We start from the raw sequence: 9,338 nt of genomic DNA, 5'->3' as shown, positions 1-9,338 counted from the left end.
AGGGGCCGAGGTTAATTCATATTTCAAAGTATTGAATGCATCCATACAAGCCTTATCAAAATGAAATACAACATCTTTAGCTAACAGATTGCATAATGGACGAGTGATCATTGAAAAGTTCTTAATGAAACGACGATAAAAACCCGCATGGCCCAAAAAACTTCTTACTCCCTTCACAGTGGTAGGGGCTACCATATTGGTGATGACGTCAATTTTGGCTTTGTCCACCTCCATTCCTTTGCTAGAGATTACTGTCCCAACACAATTCCTTGTTTCACCATAAATTGGCACTTTTCCCAATTGAGAACCAAATTTGTTTCTTGACATCTTTGAAGTACTAAAGAGAGATGGTTAAGACATTCATCAAAAGAGGAACCAAACACTGAGAAGTCATCCATAAATACCTCAATGAATCTTTCTACCATGTCAGAAAAGATGGCCAACATGCATCTTTGGAATGTTGCTGGAGCATTGCAAAGTCCAAAAGGCATTCTCCTGTATGCAAATGTGCCAAAGGGGCAAGTAAAGGTTGTTTTCTCTTGATCCTCCGGAGCGATTGCAATTTGATTGTAACCTGAGTATCCATCCAGAAAACAATAATGTGAGTAACCTGCCAATCTCTCAAGCATTTGATCTATGAAAGGCATAGGAAAGTAATTTTTTCTAGTGCTAGAATTCAACTTCCTGTAATCGGTGCAAACACGCCAACTGGCCGTGGGCTTTGTGGGCACAAGCTCATTGTTTTCATTCCTCATCACAGTGATTCCCACCTTCTTAGGCACCACCTGAATAGCACTCACCCATTTGCTATCAGAAATGGGATATATGATCCCCACATCTAACAATTTCAACACCTCATTCCTAACAACCTCCTTCATGTGTGGATTGAGTCTTCTTTGTGGCTCACGGGTTGACTTTGCCCCTTCCTCCAAAAGAATCCTATGCATGCACATGGTAGGGCTTATTCCCTTGATATCTGCAATAGACCAACCAAAAACTGATTTGAACTCTTTTAACACCCTAATTAGTTTATCTTCTTCATTTGGGGTGAGATCAGAAGCTATGATAATTGGAAGAGTTTCAAATTCAGCTAGATATGTATATTTTAGGTGTGGTGGAAGTGGTTTAAGTTCAAGTTTTGGTGCCTTAACAGTGGAAGGAGTTAGATGTGACATTGATGGTTCTAAAGACTCTAACAAAGGTGAAACATTCAAAGGATACAATGCTAATGCTTCCAAGGCAGCTACTTCTTCCATGAGTGCATCTTCTTCATCAAACTCATCTTGAGATTGACTCAAAACAGTTTGTAATGGTTCATTCGATTGTGCCTGCAAGAACTTAAAGAATACCAATGAATCAAGTACATCAATGGCATAACAATCAAGAGATGAAGAAGGATGAGAAAGAGATTCAAACACTTTGAATTGAACTATCTCTCCTAACACTGTCATAGTGAGGAGTCCATTTTGCACATCAATGATGGTCTTGGCCGTGGCCATGAAAGGTCTCCCAAGCAATATTGGCAACTCACGATCATGTATAGGAGCTTCTTCCATGTCCAACACTACAAAACCTGCAGGCAAGATTAGTTTATCAACTTGAACTAGAATATCTTCTACTATACCTCTTGGATATTTCACGGATCTGTCTACAAGTTGTAATGAAATGGTGGTGGCTTTCAAATCTCCCAAACCTAGTTGAAGGTACACTGAATAAGGCATTAAGTTGATGCTAGCACCCAAATCAAGCATCGCCTTCTCTACTTTCTTGTCCCCTATGGTGATGTTGATAGAGAAACTTCCTGGATCCTTGAGCTTTGGTGGAAGTTTTCTTTGCAAAACTGCACTCACATTCTCAGACACCACAACCTTCTCATGTGGTCCATACTTCCTTTTGTAGCTGTTTAACTCCTTGAAGAACTTCCCATATGCCGGCATATTCCTAATGACATCAAGCAAAGGTAAGTTAACATTCACTTTGCTTAGTATATCAAAAATTTCCTTAAATGACTTATCCTGCTTGCTCTTGGCAAGTCTTCCAGGGAATGGTATTGGTGGAGTGTATGGTTTCTCGGCCTTGTGAAGATTTGGTGCTTCAAATGAGGAAGTAGCATGGCTTGGTTCCTCATTTGGTTTCTCATTGTCTCCTTGAGTAACACCTGCATTCACATGATCATATTCATTAGTAACTTCATTGCCAACTCTATTATCAATAACCTTACCACTTCTAAGTGTAGTGATTGCTTTGGCTTGCTCTTGGTTCCTTTGGAGTATCACGGGTTGGCTTGGAAACTTCCCAACTTCTCTTTGGTTCAATGCATCTGCAATCTGCCCCAATTGTGTCTCCATTTTGGTTAGGGCTGCCGAATGTTGTTGGAGAGTGCTATTTGTGGAATGTTGGAATTGCAAGGTGTTTTGGGCTAACAACTTAACCGTATCCTCAAGGGTAGTGGCAGGTTTTGGTTGGAAATTTTGGAAATTGTTGCTCTTCCACGAAAGATTGGGATGGTCTCTCCAACTTGGGTTATAAGTATTGGAATACACATCATTCCTTGGCCTTTGATTGTAAGAATTCATGAGATTCACTTGCTCTTGAACATACTCGGGATAAGCCTCCCTAGATGGACATTGGTGAGTAGGATGGCTTGGTATGTTGCAAATGGCACACACTTCATTTGCTTTTGGCACCATGTTGATCACGGATTCAAGCTTCCTTTCTAGGTTAGCTACCTGCAACAAAAGCTCATGATTAGAACTTGTTTCATAGACTCCAACTTTCTTACCCCTTAAATCTTTGTGTTGAGCATTAGACCCCAACATCTCATAAATGTTATATGACTCTTGAGCATTCTTTTTCTTCAATGCTCCACCTGCTGCATTATCAACAGTTGATTGGCAATTTTGGGTTAGTCCATCATAAAAAATTTGCATTTGTAAGTGAAAAGGTAACCCATGGTGTGGACATTGTATCAAGAGGCCTTTAAAACGCTCCCAACACTCATTGAAAGGTTCTCCATCATCTTGTTTGAAGTTGAAGATTTGTCCCCTTAATGTGGCTGTCTTTTGAGTGGAAAAGAACTTCTCCAAGAACTTCTTAGCCACGGCATCCCATGTAGTGAGGGAACCTGGTGTTAGAGTCATCAACCAACTCTTGGCCTTATCTTTCAAGGTGTAAGGAAACACCCTCATCCTCAAATTTGCTTCACTTACTCCCTGCAAAGGTAAACCACTCACAACATTGTAAAACTCTTTAATATGAGCTAAAGGGTCTTCATTAGGTAGGCCATAAAATGAAGGAAACATATGGAAATGTGAAGATTTGAGATCATAGTTTCTAGCTTCTGTGGGCAGCAAGATGCATGAAGGTGAATTTGGTATGATTGGTTGAGCAAAGTCCTCCAAAGCTCGAAGTTCATCTTCGTTGCCCGCCATCTCTTCTTCTCTTTCCCAATTAAATTGCTCAGATTCTTTACTTGTTGAACTAGGTGAATTCCCTTCCTCTTCCTCACGGCTAAAGGATGAACTTGATGGCACAAAATTGTCCAAAGTGTGGCCCTTCAACCGTTCAATTCTTTGGCCTAACTCAACAAGTCTATTTGACATATACTACCTGAAATAAAATAACACAAGTGTGAATGAAAATCTACTAGCAAACAACAATGAAATGAACAAGAATAAACTTAAAAACGTTTGAAAGGACTCAAAGGACTCAAAACAGATTCACAAGACTCAAAACAAGCTAAAAACTCTCAAAACTGCCTAAAAACACAAACTGGGCAGTTTTGACACTAAACTCAACTTTGGACGAAAATTAGGTTTGGGCTTGACTCAAAATGCTTCAAAACACAAGATAAGACAGATTCTAAGCTTAAGACTTAAAGAAAACAGATTGTAAAGCAAATTGATGTAAACCAATGGATAATGGAATGGCTAAGGGATTCCTCTCTACTCACGAAATATATGCAACTTAAACCAACTTCCAGTTATCAATTCGACAAGTTATGAACCTTGACACTAATCAAAATAGCAAACAAGCAAACAAGCAAACAAGCAATTACAAGGGACTGAAATCAGTCCCCGGCAACGGCACCATTTTTGTTGATGTATTATTCCTTCCTAATGCTAGAATATATTTAGTATAATGGCATAAGCAAGGGTGTCGAATCCACAGGGACTAATTGGACCTATGTAATTACTTGTTTTGCAAGAATTCTAAGAAATGAATCGAACTAACCAAAACTCGGCAGATTAAGAATTGAATCAACTAGTCTAAATAGGCAGATTTGTTGTTGTAATTTGAAAGTATAAGAAAGTGAAGTAAACACAAATCAATGACTCAACAACTAATAAAATGAGATAGTACCAATGGAGATGAAGCTAGGGATTCGGTTTCACCATTGCTAAACCAAGTCCATGTTTGTTAAGTTAGTTTGTACTCATTCATCTACCTATTTCTTGAGTTTGTTTCACTTGGACATGATCAACCATATGATGTGTGGATTTGATCAAATGTCTCTAATCATGAACCTAGTTGTGATGTGCAATTTTGGTTCATAATCAAGAGTATGTAATGCACAAGAAACTTTCATAAAACCAAAGGGAAAAACTCGGCAGGATGTTTGCTAAACATTCCCTTCATTCATTCACATATCTACCAAGATTATGCATGATGTGTGCTTTAATCTTGGCTACACAACTTAGTGATTAATTCAAATGATGATCAAACATTAAAATCAACACACTAAGTTACCATTAAATCAGAGAATGAAACAAGAAATAGATGGACAAACTGAGCATTCTAACTTAATTACATGGCAAACTTTGCAAGGTTACATCGAATCCCTAGAGGAGGATTAGTTACAATTCATGTTTACAAAAGATTTAACATAAAAATATAAAACATGAATGAACATAGAATTAATAAGAAGAAACCCTTGAAGCAAAAACTGATGTTGAATTCCTTGAAGAGTGCCTTCGGTGTTAGTGTTCCAAATGTGGTGCGGATGAAGGTATATTGGTTATGGTTGAATGGTTTCTGCCCTTGGGACAGAAATGGAGAGAAAATGAAGTGAAATGGGAGAGGTTTTTGTGTGTGTAATGGACTGAAAAATGAATAAGAACCTGCGGATGGTAGAGAAAATGGACAGTTTCTGTGAATGGGAGAGAATGTCGAGTACAATCCAATGGAGGGGGAGAGTGAGTGAGGATGAGGGACAGAAAATGGAGCAAATAGAGTGTGTGTGATGGAATGTGATCCGAGAGGAAGAGTGAGTCAGTCCTACTTGGTGAATTTCAGAATATGGTTAATGATGGAAAACAATAGGAAGACATGTGAAAGCTGACAAGATCCATGTGAAAGGAATGTTGAAAAAGGGTATGAATGTGCACGGTCTAGACAAGGAAGAGCTGGAATCGCATCAAATGGTGGGATGAGTGGATTTCTGGAGTGATGGATGCAAAGCATGGACATAATCTGCAGGTATGTGGTTATTTAATCCAAGATACATGTGCAAAGTCTGCCACAAGGGAGTGGACAATCTGAAACTGGTTATAATAATCTGGACATGGGAATGGAAGTGCACGGGATGGACATGAAGGAGCGCTGAAATGGCATGGAATGTTTAATTGAGATGCATGTGGATTTCTGCAAAGATGAAGTGTAGAAAGGTAATGGAATGCACGGTCAGATTGTGAATCATGCATGTGAATGCATGTTTTGGTATAGAAGTACATAATCTGCCTTGGAATCACATGGGAGTGCACGGTATGATGATGTTTGTTGGTGTAACTATGGCTGAAAGGTTTAATTAATGGGAGTGAATGTTTTTGGTGCAAAAGGGAGCTGGACAAAGCAAGGGAGTACACGGCACAGGTTATGTGGAATGAACAAGGTGTCCGCATGTTTTTGCTTTGTTTAGACAATCCAATGTGACTCCAATGAACCACTTTCCTAATCACATCTTCTCTTGAATTTCAGCAGCCACATTAGTCCTAGATTCCTCATATTTAGACTTCGAATTAATTCCCAAGAACCCTTTCCACGTTTAGAGTAATGCCCAGCTACCAAAAGGAATGTTTTTACTTTATTTGCCTTCTCATTGATCCAAATTCACCCTTGGCTGCACACTAACACCAAATAATGTAAAATGCAACTAGTTTAATCCAAAACAATCACAAAGACGCCAAATAAGGAGGATATAAATGCATGCAAAGTGTGACTTATCAGGGAACCTTATCTTCTCTTATCTTATCCAAACCTTATCTTAATTTATCTTATCTCCAGCTGCAAGGATGAATCCTTATTACATTCCAACACTTCCTATCTAATTCTAGAAGTCTTAATAATTCAAACAACCTAATCCTTTTTCTCCTGGGATTCAGTTGTGCCTACACCCTATATATACACATTATTGCAGCAAAAAAATAAAAAATAAAAAAAAATAAAAAAAAAAAGAAAAGAAGAAAGAACGGAGGGAAGTGTGCCATGCCTACCATTCATCCATAGAAGTTGTTTGAATTTTCAGAGTTCTTTCTATCTTTGTTTTAATTTTCCATGTTTATTTTAGATTGCTTTTCAGTTATGATGAACATGTGTAACTAAGTTTCTTTTTAGCTAGAGATGAATTTGAAGCCATGATCATATGTTTTATATAAATTGATTACATCCAGTTATTGTTTCATAAAACATGAATGCGATTTACTTATCTGCTTGATAGAAAACTTATTCTTGTATGTTTATTAAGGGTGCACACTTAGTTTGCATTTAGGGATTTGATGCTAGAATATAATGGAATTTCACCTAATCGTTATGAACTTATATTTGTAAGTAGTAAAAGTCACTAGCCATGATTGAGTTAAGTAAATTCTTGGCAGGAGTATTATGCTTTTCATAGTTATAAATGCTTTGTCAATGCTTATGATTTTCACAAAATTTAATGATCTTTGAGATGTATCTCTATCATGCTTTTCATAGTTAGGGAACTTGAGAAGAATAATTTGGTTACATCGCTGAATCCAATTCAATGAACTTAGGAAAATTTGAGAGTTAATTAGTGTTGTTCACAATTAATTTGGGGCATTGTCATTCATGGTTTATAGGAAGAATAACTAGAAATCAATTTGTATGCATATGATTCATGTGTGGAGAAGAATCCTTTAGCTATCTTTTCATCCATATTTCATTCACAACTTAATTTACTTGCGGCCTTTTACTTTTGTTTTAATTAAATTCGTCCAAAATCTCCCCCCTCATTGTTTTAATGTTAGTTTAACTTAGTTTTCAGTTTTATAAGTTTAGTTTGTGTTGATTAGCATCCCTTCTAATCCCCGGAGTAGAACGATCCCTTCTTACTCGTACTACGATTGCATAATATATAGGGTTTAATTTGTGTGTTAGTTTCTATCACTCCAAATTTTAGCGCCGTTGCCGGAGATTAGCCAAATTGCTAATCGCTCTATGTTTTTCATTTGTTTTTTCTGTTGATATTTGATTTAGTTTTATTTCTTTGATTTCAGGTACTAGAGAAGCAAGACATGGAAATTACTAATCTTCAAGCTCAAATGGCAAATCTTATTTCTCTTATGTCGCAGTATATCGAGAGGTCCACAATGCAAAGTATCCCTACATTTGGTGTGTCCTATAGGCAGGGATATCAAACTAATCAACATCCTCAATTAATTGAGAATGAAGGTTGAGATAGTGTCAATGCTTGGGGTTATCAAGGCCATAATCAATCAAGAAACGCCTTGTTTTCCAACACTTACAATCCAGGTGGGAATGATCATTCAAATTTTATGTGGAGCGAACCTCAATAAATTCGACAAGAAGGATATTGGTAGCCATCTAAGGAGTTTTATTCAAGACCTATGTAGCCACTACAACCTCCCCCACAAAAATGCCAACCAAATTCAGGTTTTCAATGGATTATGATAAAATTCTTCAAACACTAACTTATTTGACTCAGGGTTTACAAGACCAAGCTAAAGAGATGGGGGACGTGAAGAATCAAATTGTACAGATCGTAGAATTCATGGGAAAAATTCGAGAACAAAGCGAACTTTCCAGGTCAACCAGTGTCAATTTGATGGGGGATTTTGAAATTGCTGAAACGATCACTTTGAGAAGGGGTATGGAGATTGCAGGTGATTTGAAGGTGTCCAACCATAACCTAAAGGTAGACAAAGACGAGCTATCCGAATAGGATGAGGAAGACTCAGCCATGGCAAGCTTCGAAGAAGCCTTGCCACAACATCCAATCATCCCCAATCCTAGTGCCGCAGCCACCCTAGCTCCACCACCATCCAATTCTTGTAAGGTTGTTCCGAATTCAATTCTTTCTAACCTTATTCCACCAAATGTCCCTTTTCCTTGCAGGTTTTTGCAATCCAAGAAAGAAGAAAGAGAGGAAGACATCTTCGAAACCTTTCCAAGGGTGCAAGTTAATATCCTGATTCTTGATACAGTAAAGCAAGTTCCAGAATGTGCTAAATTTTTAAAAAGGTTTGCATAACAAGAAGAAGGATTCAAGCGAAATAAGTGGCTGGGGAATATCTAGAATTCATCAAAGAGGATGTACTTGAGACAACCATCCCTGAAGAAGTTGGATTTTATGACACGGGACAAGTCACTGCCCTCACACCAAATCTAGCCGAGTGCAACATTCTTGAAACTTTCGAAGTAGTGTTTGTCCTTAAGTTCTTGTCACAGCACACAGGTAAGCCACCTCCTCAAATTTCAATTCTGTTTTTTACTAACATGTTGTTGATTTCAATGATTCAGCCACCCACTCTAGAATTTAAACCATTACTGGATCATTTCAAGTATCACCTTTCATTCAAAGATCAACTCCATGCTGCTGGTCCTAGTGAGGATTAAACGGAGGTGTTGTCCGGTTGGAAGACGTTAAAGCAAGCACTTCTTGGGAGGCAACCCCATGTATTCAAACAAAGAGACATTGGAATTTCGGGCTCCTACAACCAGATTTGCTCTCTTTTACGCTTCTCTTTATTATTTTTACTTCGCTATGATTGTCTTGTTTGCTAGTTATCTTTTGTGCCTTTCTTGTTTAAGTTTATTTTTGAAACATTGAGGACAATGTTTGGTTTAAATGTGGGCGGTAAACATAATGTTTTTCATGATTTCTCTTCGAATTTCACCACCTATCACTACTAATGTTGTTATTCACTGTTTTAAAGTGTTTCTTATGTGTCATATAAAAAAATTTGAAAAAAAAATCGAAAAAGTTTGAGAAATACCAAAAAAGAGTCGTTTTTGTTGCTTGTTTGTGTCTTAGGGTACCTTCCAACACAATGATGAGGATTTAGTTTTTAGTTGCATGA

The 9,338-nt window shown here is 37.7% G+C and overlaps 1 non-coding gene across 1 annotated transcript; it reads left to right on the top strand.

Annotated features, from left to right (window-relative positions):
* Positions 1-2,946: 2,946 nt before the first annotated feature.
* LOC148694362 (small nucleolar RNA R71) lies at positions 2,947-3,057 on the top strand. The gene has a single exon (XR_015967086.1). It is a non-coding gene; the product is annotated as a small nucleolar RNA R71 (small nucleolar RNA).
* The last annotated feature ends 6,281 nt before the right edge of the window (positions 3,058-9,338 follow it).

Source organism: Pyrus communis, chromosome 9 (assembly GCF_041283825.1).
Source record: "Pyrus communis isolate YQ-2024b chromosome 9, ASM4128382v1, whole genome shotgun sequence".
NCBI lineage: Eukaryota > Viridiplantae > Streptophyta > Magnoliopsida > Rosales > Rosaceae > Pyrus > Pyrus communis.
This window is presented reverse-complemented; position numbering and strand designations above follow the sequence as displayed.